The sequence below is a fragment of the Schistocerca cancellata genome, chromosome 8 (genome assembly GCF_023864275.1).
Source record: "Schistocerca cancellata isolate TAMUIC-IGC-003103 chromosome 8, iqSchCanc2.1, whole genome shotgun sequence".
Classification (NCBI taxonomy): Eukaryota; Metazoa; Arthropoda; class Insecta; order Orthoptera; family Acrididae; genus Schistocerca; species Schistocerca cancellata.
The window spans coordinates 612,244,545-612,259,144 of NC_064633.1; positions in this window are offsets into that span (position 1 = coordinate 612,244,545).

Genomic DNA, 14,600 nt, shown 5'->3' on the forward strand with positions numbered 1-14,600 from the left:
GTGAGTGCGGTTGCAATCCACAAGAGGTAGCGTACTTTCGTGTTCTGCTCCGAAGATCAGTCTCACATAACATAATGTAGAGAAATTTCTGCAGTGAACAAATAGAAACTATAGAGTGAACAGACAGCAATGATCAAAAGCTCAGAACAGAAGGAACTAAGAAATCTGGCGAACATAGCACAAGTAGCATTATAATATATACAGCAAACGTGACTCTAAGAATCTCAAACAAAAGAACGGAGAACAGAATGGAGGAAAGTCTAGTCTGGGGACAGTTTAGATCGGTTGTCAGAATTCATGAGAGCGTTTGCAGTTCAGTACGAAGAAATTTCATAGCTCGATGATTATGCCTATTCCACTACCTTTGGGTTGTCGACGACGAATTATTAAGAGGTGAAGTGCGAGCTCAGATTGGAGAATGTGAGAAAGGAAATCGCCCATGTGACGATTACCACCCATGATTGCCAAGGCCGGCCAGAGTGGCCGAGCGGTTCTAGGCGCCACAGTCTGGAACCGCGCGACCGCTGCGGTCGCAGATTCGAATCCTGCCTTGGGCATGGATGTGTGTGATGTCCTTAGGTTAGTTAGGTTTAAGTAGTTCTAAGTTCTAAGGGACTGATGACCACAGAAGTTAAGTCCCATAGTGTTCAGAGCCATTTGAACAATTTGAACCATGATTGCCAAGCACAGCCAGCCAACCAGTACCATCTGTTAGCCAACATGCGAACTTACAACACAGGCTGCAATGCTAACACCCTTAGGCAACCTGCGAGCTTACAGTGTCTGAAATATTCCTCACTCGGAATGCTCCCACAAGACCACAGGTAGACGCAACTAAATTTTGTTTATTCGAACAAGTGAATTTCGAACACAAACAGTCTGCTGTTTCTGGTGCAATACAACAAATGAAAATAAACGTACTCCAGATAATTTTCTTATTAATTTCAAGGAAAGTTCGTCAAGAAATAACTGTTCTTCAACGACACGAAAACAGATTCTTGAGAGCGTAGATTATGTTCTGTCGGCCAATGAAAAGCCTGTCTTCGAAACAGAGTACATATTCAAAGTTCTATCCCACGAGCAGCACGACTTGTCCATGGCGCAGAACACCAAGGTTCGGAGCACCGGTCGAGGGAGCGCAGCAGTCTGGTTGGAAAAGGCGACGTCCGATCCCAGCTGGTGTACAAACAGTGACAGTACATGAGTCACTGGCTGGCGAAGATGGAACTTCCTCTACGTGGCTCTGCGCGGGCAGAGATATTCGCACTGCATCAGCTTACTTTTTTCCTACTGACTATCAAAATTGCGGAGGTTGCAACAAAAGGTGCATGTCTGGAAAGAACCCTCTTGCTGTGTTCTGTAACCTCTGGCTTGTTTACCAGCCGGCCCTTTAGGGGCTGACCCGGATACCGCGGACCGCAGGGGATGAGCTGGCGATAGCCCGCTAAGCAGAGATGCGTTGCGGGTTGGCTGCGTCGAAGGCGAAGCCGATAGAGGCGCCTGTGTGAACCACATGGCAGCACTGCTAGTATACGAACCGGCACTGCAGCCGACAAAAAAACAGAAATACAGGACCTTAATGATAGAATTTGCGAGTGTGGCATCCAATTTCTACCACCTCTAATGTCGCCCCACGGCATGCCCAATTTTGGGAGCTCAGCACAACTATGTAGCATAGAACACACACACACACACACACACACACACGCACACACACACAGCACAGAGATATACATACGCCCATCAGAGTATGCTGGTTCGTTATGTGTTTGGTCCCGGCACTTGAGCTTTGGTAAATGCTCTGACTTCACTTATCACCCGCGTGATGGATTGTGTGATGCAATATGCTGTGATTCCAGAGGTCGCTATAGTGACGGACTGTGGGATGTCTGTAGCGGTCGCCTGGGCCACAGAATGTCAGACATTGCAGCGGTCAGGATCGACTATGCACAGTGTTTCCAGTTGTTGCTCGTGCTACAAGCCATGTTAAGTGACTAAGTGGTCGCCCCAGCAATGGATAACGTTACGTGACAGTGTGATCGTTTCTGAGGCAAGTTTTTGTACCAACATAATTATTAACTCGATTAGCAGTTCTGTCTTTTATTGCCAGAACATGCCTGTTCGATGCCCTATGTAAATTATCTCAAAGGCTTTCGAAGGAAACATGTCAACACATTCCTCAAGTGCCTTAGAGAAACTTCATTTGCCGCTTGATATAACAGGAAGAAAGAATATTACAGACAGTAAAAGTACAGTTCGAGAGAAGATGAACAGGCTACACGAGCTGAAACAGGAAAGGAAACGTAGAAATGAGGGGAGGATTACAAATACAGGGCTACAGAACAAAACGCAAGGAAGACTTATCAAAGGCCACCCTCTTACTGAATGAGTTCACAGGCTGGAGAACGCTGGCATGACCAAAATCGACAATAAGAAGCCGGAATAGTGTTGTAATTGTAAAAGGCTAATGAAAGAACGGGAAAGATATTGGCATTCCGACGTACTTCATGCCATCTTCTGTTCATGTCTTACGCATCTTTCGTTAAAAAGGCAGTTGTCTGTCAAAGGACTGAGTCCAACTTCTCGTGAAACGGGAAGTTTTTGTCCCAGTGGTGGGAAGGAGGATCAACTTGGCAGGTTCGTGTCCCACATTTGCAGCCACCAGTCCTCTCTCTGGCACATAATCTTGTAGCTAAGCTGTGAGTCGCTCAAGAGCGTCTGTTTCTTTTTCAAGTACCTCACTTAGATCTTAGTAGATGAACGAGCTTCATTCCAATCCACCCAAAGGTCCTCTGAACCCACGCCAGACAGACAGACTGTTAACGTACACATTAAGGTGACTACAGCCACGGCCGCATGCCTGACAACCACGCATAATCAGGCGTTTTGCACAAACGTGCACAAATCCCTCACGCCTTCACACGGCTCCAGCATGCTTGCACAAGCATCAGTTCATCCCTGAAATATGTCGAATGCAGACGGCTATCCGCTTGCGTGACTGATCCAAGAGAGCGAATGATTTTGCAGAAAAGTGGAATTTTCACGGTGCTGTATAGAAAACACGCTGAGACAGATCGTGCAGCTGCAAGTTGCTCGTTATATTTTAATTATAAACGTATCTATGGAATGTTTCTACTTGCAGATTACGGATTTATTTGGTTCGTTTTCAGCACAGATGGCAGAAAATCAGATGGAAGGGTTCTTCAGAATACAGACTTTTTAGGAGACTTTAGCAGGTCATTTAAGATTTGGAAGAGACAAAAATCGCAAAGAGTTCATGGGAATGCCACATAGATTCATAAAGGGTAATGCTTTTCTTTCGAGAACTCGTATGCTAAAGCAATTCTGAGTGACTTGAACTTCTTAGAAACAAAAATGACAACTACCGAAATAGTAAAAGCAACAGTTGCTTTACATAATTATTTAATGATCGTTATGAGTCAAACCTGTTCTCCGTGTGATTCTCTAGGTTCTGATGTAATAGAATTATGCGTAATTCATACTGCCATAACATCATATAATTTGAATGTATTACCAATATAAAGGTCTACCACTGGAAGCATTTTCAGATGCCTACGGTAACTATTCACGGTACAGCGGTCTCACAACTGATGAATGCTTGCACAAGCCTCACTATTCGTGGTACATACGCTCAAGCATGTACATACTTGCATGCTCGTACAATCCCGCATAACTGAAATGCGATCAAGCAGCTTGTACAGTCCTGATGCTTGCACAGATTTATCCTATACATGCTCAGACATGCTTGCACAAAACACTAGCACACGAGTCTTCATCATACATGTACTTATAGTGTGCAACCGCCTTTTGAAAATTTTAGTGGGTGACCCTCAATTGAAACCTCCTGGAAAAGTGGAATTTCTGCCGATATTTGGCAATGGCATGCCAGTAGCATTTCTACATTACACGACAGATTAAAATGACAGATTTAAAAAAAAAGTGATGACTGATATTCATCGTTTAATTATAGTGAATACAGTAATTTCGTTTTTAATGACATTATGATGAGGTCCTTCTTTTTTGCAGGGCTACGTCTCAGCTATCTTGCGAGCCATCAATGAAGACGGCGTGCCAATGATCGGCTACACGAGCTGGAGTCTAATCGACAACCTGGAGTGGATGGACGGATACACGTGAGTATCACATTTCTGTGGCTCGTGATGACTGGGTGTTGTGTGATGTCCTTAGGTTAGTTAGGTTTAAGTAGTTCTAAGTTCTAGGGGACTGATGACCATAGATGTTAAGTCCCATAGTGCTCGGAGCCATTTGAACCATTTTTGAGTATCACAGATAGCAATGATCTAAATACGGAATTCAAAAGGAAACTGCTTAACAGGTAACGTCACATTGTTAGTATGTTGGTCTCTCTCTAGCACTGATGAGCCGCCTGGAAACTTTTCCTGGAATTTTCTTCTTTTCTCCCCCTTCTTGCATGTGTTGGCTACATCTCACTGCCGTTGACACAATTATCATCACAGTTTTACCTGATTCACCGTGCAACTTGCAGGAGTACCTCTGATCAATTTTCCCTCACAGACATTCATCATTTGAGATCTCGAATCATTGGCGATTTTACGAGATAACGGAACTTTTCAGTATCTCTCTGTCATCTCCTCACTGCTGTTCAGTCATTGGCACTTTCCAGCCACTGCTACGTTGTATTTATCTCTTAATATCGTGTCCTTTGTTGATTTCTGTCGGATAATTACTGCTTTCTTTCTATGTGCTTTTGCTCAAATATACTACTATAAGTTTTCTCAGACACCAATGACTATCTGCTGTGTTGTTTTACCTGAATTACATCATCAGCCATTTGACATTCACCGCTGGAGAAAGACTGATTTCCAATGTTCCATTTTGATCCCACATATTTTCTCTTGTCGCCAACCTACTTTTCTTGAACTTGGTGTCTCTGTATTTTCTCTCCTCCTGAAATCCCACAAATAACATCCATCCTCCATCTATCATCGAGTCACCTGATCACTTATGCCAGTAACATCCATTTCATTTTACAGTCATAATTACACCTTCTCCTCCAGTTATTTCCCCTGGTAAATCTGTTTGCTTTCTTGTATCCCCCAGTATTTCCCAACACACATGTCTCCATAGCCGACTCTGCAATTCTTAATTTTTGGATGGTTTCCGTACCAGAAGTCCACATCTCTCTACCGTAAACTTAGTGAGATTACGCAATAAGCACTGTATATTGCTCCGCCCTTTCCACAGAATGAAGTTCAGCCTGTACTCCGTGGATTATGATGACCCCGAATGAGCCAGGACGCCAAAGGCTTCACTGGCCGTCTTGGCAGACATTTACAAGAACAAGGCGGTGCCGCGGAAGGACTTCGAGAATGCCAACACCACGTCACCTTCTTAGTGCCCCACACACTTACATGATATGTGCAGCACAAGTGCCGAATAAATATTGATTTTTGAAAAACTCAATACTGTGTACTTTCTGAACCACGACCAACCCACACCCAGTCACAACAGGTACCAATTATAAGCACTAACACTGGTAACTCGGCATGATGATTTGTACTTACATCATAGCAGAAAACTCACTAATTGTGTCATAGGCTACTGCAAGCTTCATGGGCTGTACATTTTCATTTGTAAATGCACAAGAACTAAGAGAAATGTAGATTAACATGAGCTGAGATGGGCAAGTCTGTTTGAGAATTTTCTTTTTATTTGAGAGAATGTTGTAACAAGACTTTTTTGGTTTTCAGTGAGTAACGAACAACCATTTGAGCACAACTTGAATCAGCTACAAATACGCTTGGAAAGGTACACACAGCTGCAGGACAATTCATTCTGGAATCAATCGGTGGATAGTACTGACCAGGGTGGTGAAGTGTTTATGACAATGGACTTGCGCTGGAAAGGATATCCAGAAGTAACACTGCCAGAAAAAAAATAGTACACCCTTATAGATGTTTCCGAATCACGCAAGATTTATTTTTGCGGCAGTGCATAAGGAGGCCACGAAATGATTTCATTTACAGATCAATGGCACAGCCTGTTCTAACAGATCTATTATGGACCCATCCCGAAACATCCATATTAGGACGTGATGTAGCCTCCATGGGGGACAGTGTAGGCAGTGACTCTGGTATCCAATCGATCGTGCCGATGGCAAATACTGTTCTGGGATACATTGCGAAACACCAGCTCGACCTGTGCACGTAGTACTGTAATTGTTGTTGGCTCACAAGTCGCACGAGTCACTTCTCATACCATCGTATCCCACATGTGCTCAATTGGAGCATGGGGTTAGTATCCTCTCCACAGACACCAAAGATCAACGAGAGTGGTAGCACAATGACTGCAAAGGGAGTTAAAAAGAAGGGGGTACTATGTTTGAGCACCTCCTCATAAGCTACAAATTTCCCTAGTCTGTGCTAAGCAACACCTGAGGTGATGTAAAGAGCGATGCGAGTGGACAGTGGATGACTGAAAAGAAGTGATTTGGAGTGATGACTCACACTACGCCACATGGCAATCCGACAGAAGGGTTTCAATTTGGCGAATGGCTGGAGAATGTTACCTGCCATCATGAGTAGTCCCAACAGTAAAGTACAGAAGAGGTTGCGTTATGGTACAGGGGTGTTTCTCGTTGTTAGGGTGTTGTTCACTTATCGCAATTAAAAAGATGTTAAATGTGGAAGGATATTGTAGCACACCAACCATATTCAGTCAGAAAAGTGCAAAGTTAGAAGCAGATTACAGCAGAGCCAGCCAGAGGCAAGTGTGGATATTATACCCTACAAAACACAAAACAAGCATCACACATTGTAAGGTGAGCCATCCAGGTGAGATGTGGAAATAGCTGACACAGCAGCACCAAGCGCAAGGAGGCGGCAGCCTTTCCACACTAGCAACCGTGTAAGTGTTTAGTACATGTGCCGCAAGGCGTAGCAAACCCGAAGCCAGCACAACCTGTGAGCATACAAATATTAGGCACTTTCGAGCCAAAATCGTCTTGTGTTAGTATCACAGCTCTACCACCATGGGGATGTGACACTTGAAGCAGACTGTGCAGTTCGACCTCGTGACAGGGCAGCCTACCCTGAGGCACGGGGCACAGAGCCACAACCGCCACGTGGCCAGCCGAGCCCTGGGACACGGCACAACTGCAGTGGGTCCCAGTCGCCGTGTCACACATTGCCACCAGCCGGGCACCACATAGACGTGAGCCACACCTGGGCCGCTGCCACCTTAGTCGTCGAGCCACGGGACAGAAGCAGCAGCACTGTGGAACTACTCGGACACGCTGTGCTCTGCCAACATTGCCGGAAATCATGCACACATACATGGAAAGCAACTGGATGCCTCAACCACACTGTCACTGGTTGTCATTAATTACAGTGGAGAACTGTAATAAAAGAATCTGAGAAGCGAAAAACAATCTCTCTGACTCTGGTCGTCTTCACCGGTGTCAGAATATGGATGTCACCTTTTTAGAGCAATGTCAGTGCCTGTAGCCTATAGTATGGCGAGTCAAGATAATTTGTTGTTGAGTGTTTTAGTTATGGGAAAGAAGGTGCAGAGAAGTGAGGGATGGTGCAGAGAAGTTAGGGAGGGGCTGTAGGGAAGGCAGTGATGATATGTCCATATGGGTTACAGTCTAGGGGATAAGAATAGATTTATATTTTCTATATGTTAGATTTAAGTGTAGCATAGTGCGTAGTACAGGTGAAATGAACTGTTGTGGGGCAGCTGGGGATTTTGGGACGGGAAGGGGTAGGGGGGAGGAAAGGGTAATAGGTATCCCTGTTCTCAGGTGAGATATGCTGCCAGGGAAGATGATGCATGTCGTCAATGGGCTTCTGGTCATCATCGGAGTGGAGGCACCATAACAGTACCTGGTGAGGCTACGGAAAGTGCGAAAAGAGCTACCACCAGAATTTCGGATTGTTTTGTAACATAATCATAAAAATTTACCCTTTTATTAAACCCAGCCACAGTAGAATCAAGGACTGATGAACCAAAGATGTATGTTTTAGTTTCCTTTCCAGTGGTGCTTAAGGTAACTCGGTGGTACAAGTAATCTCAAAAGAGTGGACCAGAGCCAATTGGGCCAGCCACGAGGATATGTCATTCCAATGTTTAAAGATAGACTAGTCTAAGATGATCTGAGTGACCAGGTCTTGTTAGGAGTGATGGTAACCTAGCACACTGACTGTATTTGGTCACAAACTTCCAAAGTATGAATTAGATTACAGCAGATGCAACCACAGACGAGTGTGGATGTTATGCCTTACAAAACACAACATAGCCATCGCACATTGCATGGTGAGCCAGGGAGCTGAAATGTGTAAATAGTTGACGCAGCAGCACCAAGCAGAAGAAGGCAGAGGCTGCCCCCACATCAGCAACCATGGAAGTATTTAGCATACATGCCTCAACACATGCAAAGCCCAAGCAAGCACAGCTCATGAGAGTATAAATAACAAACCCACATTTATGATGAAATCATCCGGTGTTAGTATCACAGCACTACCACCATGGGACTGTGTCACTTAGGGCGCTATCCACACTTCTATACATGGTCCACAGTTCAACCTCGCATCACGTCAGCCTGCCCTCAAACAGAAAACTCAGAACCACTGCCACTGCGGGGTCAGCTTAGTCATGGGGCTTAGCAGTGGCTCATGGTCACTGTGTCACCCATTGCTACCAGCCAAGCAGTGCTGGAAGATGAATATTAGATTAGATTAGATTAGATTTACTTTCATTCCAATTGATCCGTAGTGAGGAGGTCCTCCAGGATGTGGAACATGTCAGAAAAACAACAATACATGACAAATATTTACAACTAAAACAAATAAGCTAATGTACCATTCCACAGGTCCCAAGTGGAATGATCGTCATTTTTTAATGAACACTAAGAGTCATTTTACAAATACTAATGCACTGAATTTAAATTAAAAAAGTTTTTTATTTATTTATAAGGTAATAAACATGTAATACAACTACTGTAATACTTATTTACAATGAACACATTACTGCACTGAAATGGTGCAGAAGTTAGATTATACTTACACACACACACACACACACACACACACACACACACACACACAAATTTTCAATGAACACATTAATGCACTGAAATTGTGCAGAAGTTATGTTGTACTTATATACAAATCAGTTGGTTTTACTAAGAAATTCATCAATGGAGTAGAAGGAGTTGGCCACCAATAAATCCTTTAGGCTTCTCTTAAACTGAATTTCATTGGTTGTTAAGCTTTTTATGGCTGCTGGCAAGTTATTGAAAATGTGTGTTCCTGAATAATGCACACTTTTTTGTACAAGACTAAGTGACTTTAAATCCTTGTGAAGATTATTCTTATTTCTAGTATTGATTCCATGAATTGAGCTATTGGTTTGAAAAACTGATATATTTTTAATGACAAATTTCATTAAGGAATAAATATATTGGGAAGCAGTAGTTAGTATCCCTAGTTCCCTAAACAGGCTTCTGCAGGATGTTCTTGAGTTCACACCACATATAACTCTTACTGCACGTTTTTGTGCCCGGAAAACTTTAGCTTGGCTTGATGAATTACCCCAAAAAATAATCCCATAAGACATTATGGAATGAAAGTAAGCATAGTATGCCAGCTTTTTCATTTTTATATCCCCTATGTCTGACAAAATTCGCATTGCAAACAGAGATTTGTTAAGACGTTTCAGCAGTTCTGTGGTGTGCTCCTCCCAGTTGAATTTATTATCAAACTGTAATCCCAAGAATTTAACACTGTCCACTTCTTCTATCTTCTTGTCATCGTATGTTAGACGTATACTCTTGGGACACCCCTTACAAGTTCTGAACTTATGGGTGATAATAGCCATCTTTGATATGTCCTTTTGAATTTGTGGATAAGTCTTTCTACAGTTCAACACAATGAACACAGAGGTACCTACTAAATTATTAATAAAGTTCTGAATATTCAGGATTGGATAATTGTCTGAGATTGTGCAGACATTGAAATCATGATATCAATGCATGTCTATATGTACCATCCTTTTTGGGTGCAAGATAAATGGGCGAGACACAAGAACTGTCAGATGGTCTGCTGATAACAGGTTGTATAACTTATCTACAGCCAACTTGGCCATGGGCAATTTATCGAGTACTAACCCGCATGCCTTGTGACAGACTGGAGGGTCTGGTGTGATGTTAATATTATTAACTCTAACACTGACTGAACAGCCCACATGAATCTAGTAGTGTAAGGGGAACATACACAGTAGATGCACAGACACCTGTCGAAGGATACACTATACTAACCTGATGATGGTATAGATGCTGCAGGTTTTTCTTTGTGTGTGTGTGTGTGTGTGTGTGTGTGTGTGTGTGTGTGTGTGTTTGTGTGTGTGTGTGTGTCTAGGCTGCCCCACACCCACTGTATTGTTCATAATGACAATGTTGGCAAGATGAGGCTGTTCTCAAGTAAGATGTTCCGAGTATGAATGTGCAGCGGTGAGCTCACCTGCAGACAAGCAAATTCTATCACATATAGTGTGATTCTCTTCATGTAGGCAAAATGTTTCTTGTGTGATGTGACCTGCTACGATTTCAACACTGATAACCAACAACCACAGAGAATCTATCAGCCACGATAGTATGTGTCAATGAAGTAAATATTTTGTGAGCCCTTGCTTGTGGAAAGCCGCTTTGTGTACGGTGGTGGAGCAGCAATGATTCTGGTTACAGAAAGTCTGCTTTTGGGATGTAGACAGTTCAACGTGCCACATCGGGAGATGAAAATTCCTGAGGAAATCAGCCCCAGCTCATGGATTAGTTGACACTGGTGGTGAAAAACTGCCATAGGAATATGTCTTCTACATCCAGCTCCCCAGTTCAAAATGTGATTCCATGTACTGCAGTATGTGAATTATTCACCACACTGAGTCTGAAGGCAGATAAAGTTCTTTCTGGCAATGTTTGCTCACAAGCTGTGGTAGTACAAGTATGATCTAGAGTGCAGACTCTGCCGCCCTCACATGGGAATGGTGTGCAGCTGGCTTGGGGCACGTGTCGAGAAGGTAGATGACTGTGCTGGTGCAATGATCTGGTGAGCCCTTCTTGGGTAGTTCTTCTCAACTGAGTGATCACAAGGTGCTGTACAGTGCTGTGTTTTATCACGGAAATGTACATGAACCCAACAGAAATGTGGCCACTTCCTCTTGTCAGAGAGTGTTGTTCTCAGCTGACCGTACATTTGTTTTGACTGATTAAGGTTGCTGCTCTGGCAGTTGCGAGATGGTTCCATTGCCGTCATGTATGAGGTGAGACAAAGACTGCAGGATAATACACAGTCGATGCTGACGTACGGTGCGGCGTCACCAATGGGCAGAGGATCCAGGTGAGGATGCTCGCTGTCAAATGACTGAAGCAGAAAATGCAAAATACATACGCTTTATTGCCCACAGCAATGTGTGTAAAAGACACATGTGCATACAGCAGAAACTCAGACTGAACTGCCACAAAGATAGTCCTGCAGCACAGAGCAGCACCACTGACCAAGGAGTTTTGCTGTATTAGCTAACGTAATCCCTGCTGGGTTGCCTTTGATTTACTATTATGTGATGACCATATGCATGAAGTTTTATAAATATTGGACTCATGTTTTATTAACTGCATAATGAGGAGTTAACAGTATACTTCAACAGATTTTACTCTTAACATATCATATTTCATAAAAAAATTGGCAAATTTAAGGTCTCATACGATATCTGGCACATATATTAATCACAAAACGAAAGAGAGGGAGAAGAGATTGTGTGACAAGCTGTGAGTAATAAGAGAGGCAGGGAAAAGGACAAATGATTAAAAATAGAGAGAACCCAGTTTAAAGTAGGAAGGTTAACTGTAGTGAAAACTTGAAAAATCTATATTAATGACTGTAGAACAAAAATTTTTTTTATATTTACATAGGTCTCTTGAAATCTTAGAGAATCCACACCCTAATGCATGCAGAATAATGTATCTAAAATCTAAGAAACTCCCTTCTTTGATTACTATAAAATGTTTGAAAACTTTGTCACAATACAAATTAAAAATTTTGTACAAAAATTTAATATAATTTCTAAAAGTCAGTATGGATTTCAAAGAGGCAAAAGCACAGTATCTGCTGTCTACAAATTTGTAGACAAAATTAGTTCCTCCCTAACAACTCCCTGCAAACCACAGTATTGTTTTAGACCTACTGAATACTTTTGCTAGTGTGAACCATTGCTTGGATTCATGTCCTACATAACTAATCAATGACAGAGAGTGGTCATAATGTCAGATATAGAGAGTTATGATTTCAGAATCGTTTCACAAGGAATCTCCCAATGTCAAATCTTAGGCTTCTGTTTAATGTAAACGATCTGTCACTCAGTATTGACTGACACTCAGTTTTATATGCATTTGCCTCATCTGCAGCCATTGAGACTACGGTAACAGTATTGATCAGATTCTTTAAACTATCATGAATACCCTAGAAAAATAAGATTACTGGTTCAATTTAAATGGGTTCAAATTAAGGATGAAAAAACCTCAGTTAGTACAGTTTAAAACAAAACAAAAAAGTTGAATGATTTTCAAATTCATCACAAATACTAGACTTCACAAGAAGCTAGCTGTGTGGAAATCCTTAGGGTGCAATTTGATAAAAACTTGTCATTGGTCTAGCATACACAATATCTCACAAATAAATTAAATAATCTGGAATTTGCACTGCTGATACTATACAATGCAAGCAGCATGAACATCAGCTACTTCAAATCAGTAATAAACAACGGAATTATATTTTAGGACAATTTTATCACTAACTTTCAATTATTAACGCTCCAAAAACCTATCATTAGAAATATTAGTATACACAAATCAAAGTCAAGAAAACATGTTGTCTACTTCCAAAAACAATTAGGCATATTGTGTTCCTTGATCATATACTTATAAACTGATTACCTCTGTACACGTCAACCCTGATTTACTTGTAGCAAATCAATTTTAACATGATTACAACATTAGGAATCAAAATAATTTTATGCCGCCCACCTATCATTTTGCTCAAACTCAGCAACAGAGTTGGGAAAGTTATTTTTTGAAAGCAGCTACATTACAATTAAAGTTCTTTCCCAGGAAAAGCAACTTATTTATGGTTCCAGTTACTATACATCTAAAGCAAGTAACATTATCAGTTACAACTATCACTACATTTAGTTTAAGAAAGTATAATAGTAACTTATCTGTAAATATGTAATGAATTCAATAGAGGGAAACATTCCACATAGGAAAAATATATCTAAAAACAAAGATGATATGACTTACCAAACGAAAGTGCTGGCACGTCGATAGACACACAAACAAACACAAACATACACACAAAATTCTAGCTTTCGCAACCAACGGTTGCTTCGTCAGGAAAGAGGGAAGGAGAGGGAAAGATGAAAGGATTTGGGTTTTAAGGGAGAGGGTAAGGAGTCATTCCAATCCCGGGAGCGGAAAGACTTACCTTAGGGGGAAAAAAGGACGGGTATACACTCGCACACACACACATATCCATCCACACATATACAGACACAAGCAGACATATACAGAGGCAAAGAGTTTGGGCAGAGATGTCAGTCGAGGCGGAAGTGCAGAGGCAAAGATGTTGTTGAATGACAGGTGAGGTATGAGTGGCAGGAACTTGAAATTAGCGGAGATTGAGGCCTGGTGGATAACGGGAAGAGAGAATATATTGAAGAGTAAGTTCCCATCTCCGGAGTTCAGATAGGTTGGTGTTAGTGGGAAGTATCCAGATAACCCGGACGGTGTAACACTGTGCCAAGATGTGCTGGCCGTGCACCAAGGCATGTTTAGCCACAGGGTGATCCTCATTACCAACAAACACTGTCTGCCTGTGTCCGTTCATGCGAATGGACAGTTTGTTGCTGGTCATTCCCACATAGAATGCATCACAGTGTAGGCAGGTCAGTTGGTAGATCACGTGGGTGCTTTCACACGTGGCTCTGCCTTTGATCGTGTACACCTTCCGGGTTACAGGACTGGAGTAGGTGGTGGTGGGAGGGTGCAGGGGACAGGTTTTACCTCCCACCACCACCTACTCCAGTCCTGTAACCCGGAAGATGTTCACGATCAAAGGCAGAGCCACGTGTGAAAGCACCCACGTGATCTACCAACTGACCTGCCTACACTGTGACGCATTCTATGTGGGAATGACCAGCAACAAACTGTCCACTCGCATGAACGGACACAGACAGACAGTGTTTGTTGGTAATGAGGATCACCCTGTGGCTAAACATGCCTTGGTGCATGCCCAGCACATCTTGGCGCAGTGTTACACCGTCCGGGTTATATGGATACTTCCCACTAACACCAACCTATGCGAACTCCGGAGATGGGACCTTGCTCTTCAATATATCCTCTCTTCCTGTTATCCACCAGGCCTCAATCTCCGCTAATTTCAAGTTCCTGCCACTCATACCTCACCTGTCATTCAACAACATCTTTGCCTCTGCACTTCCGCCTCGACTGACATCTCTGCCCAAACTCTTTGCCTCTGTATATGTCT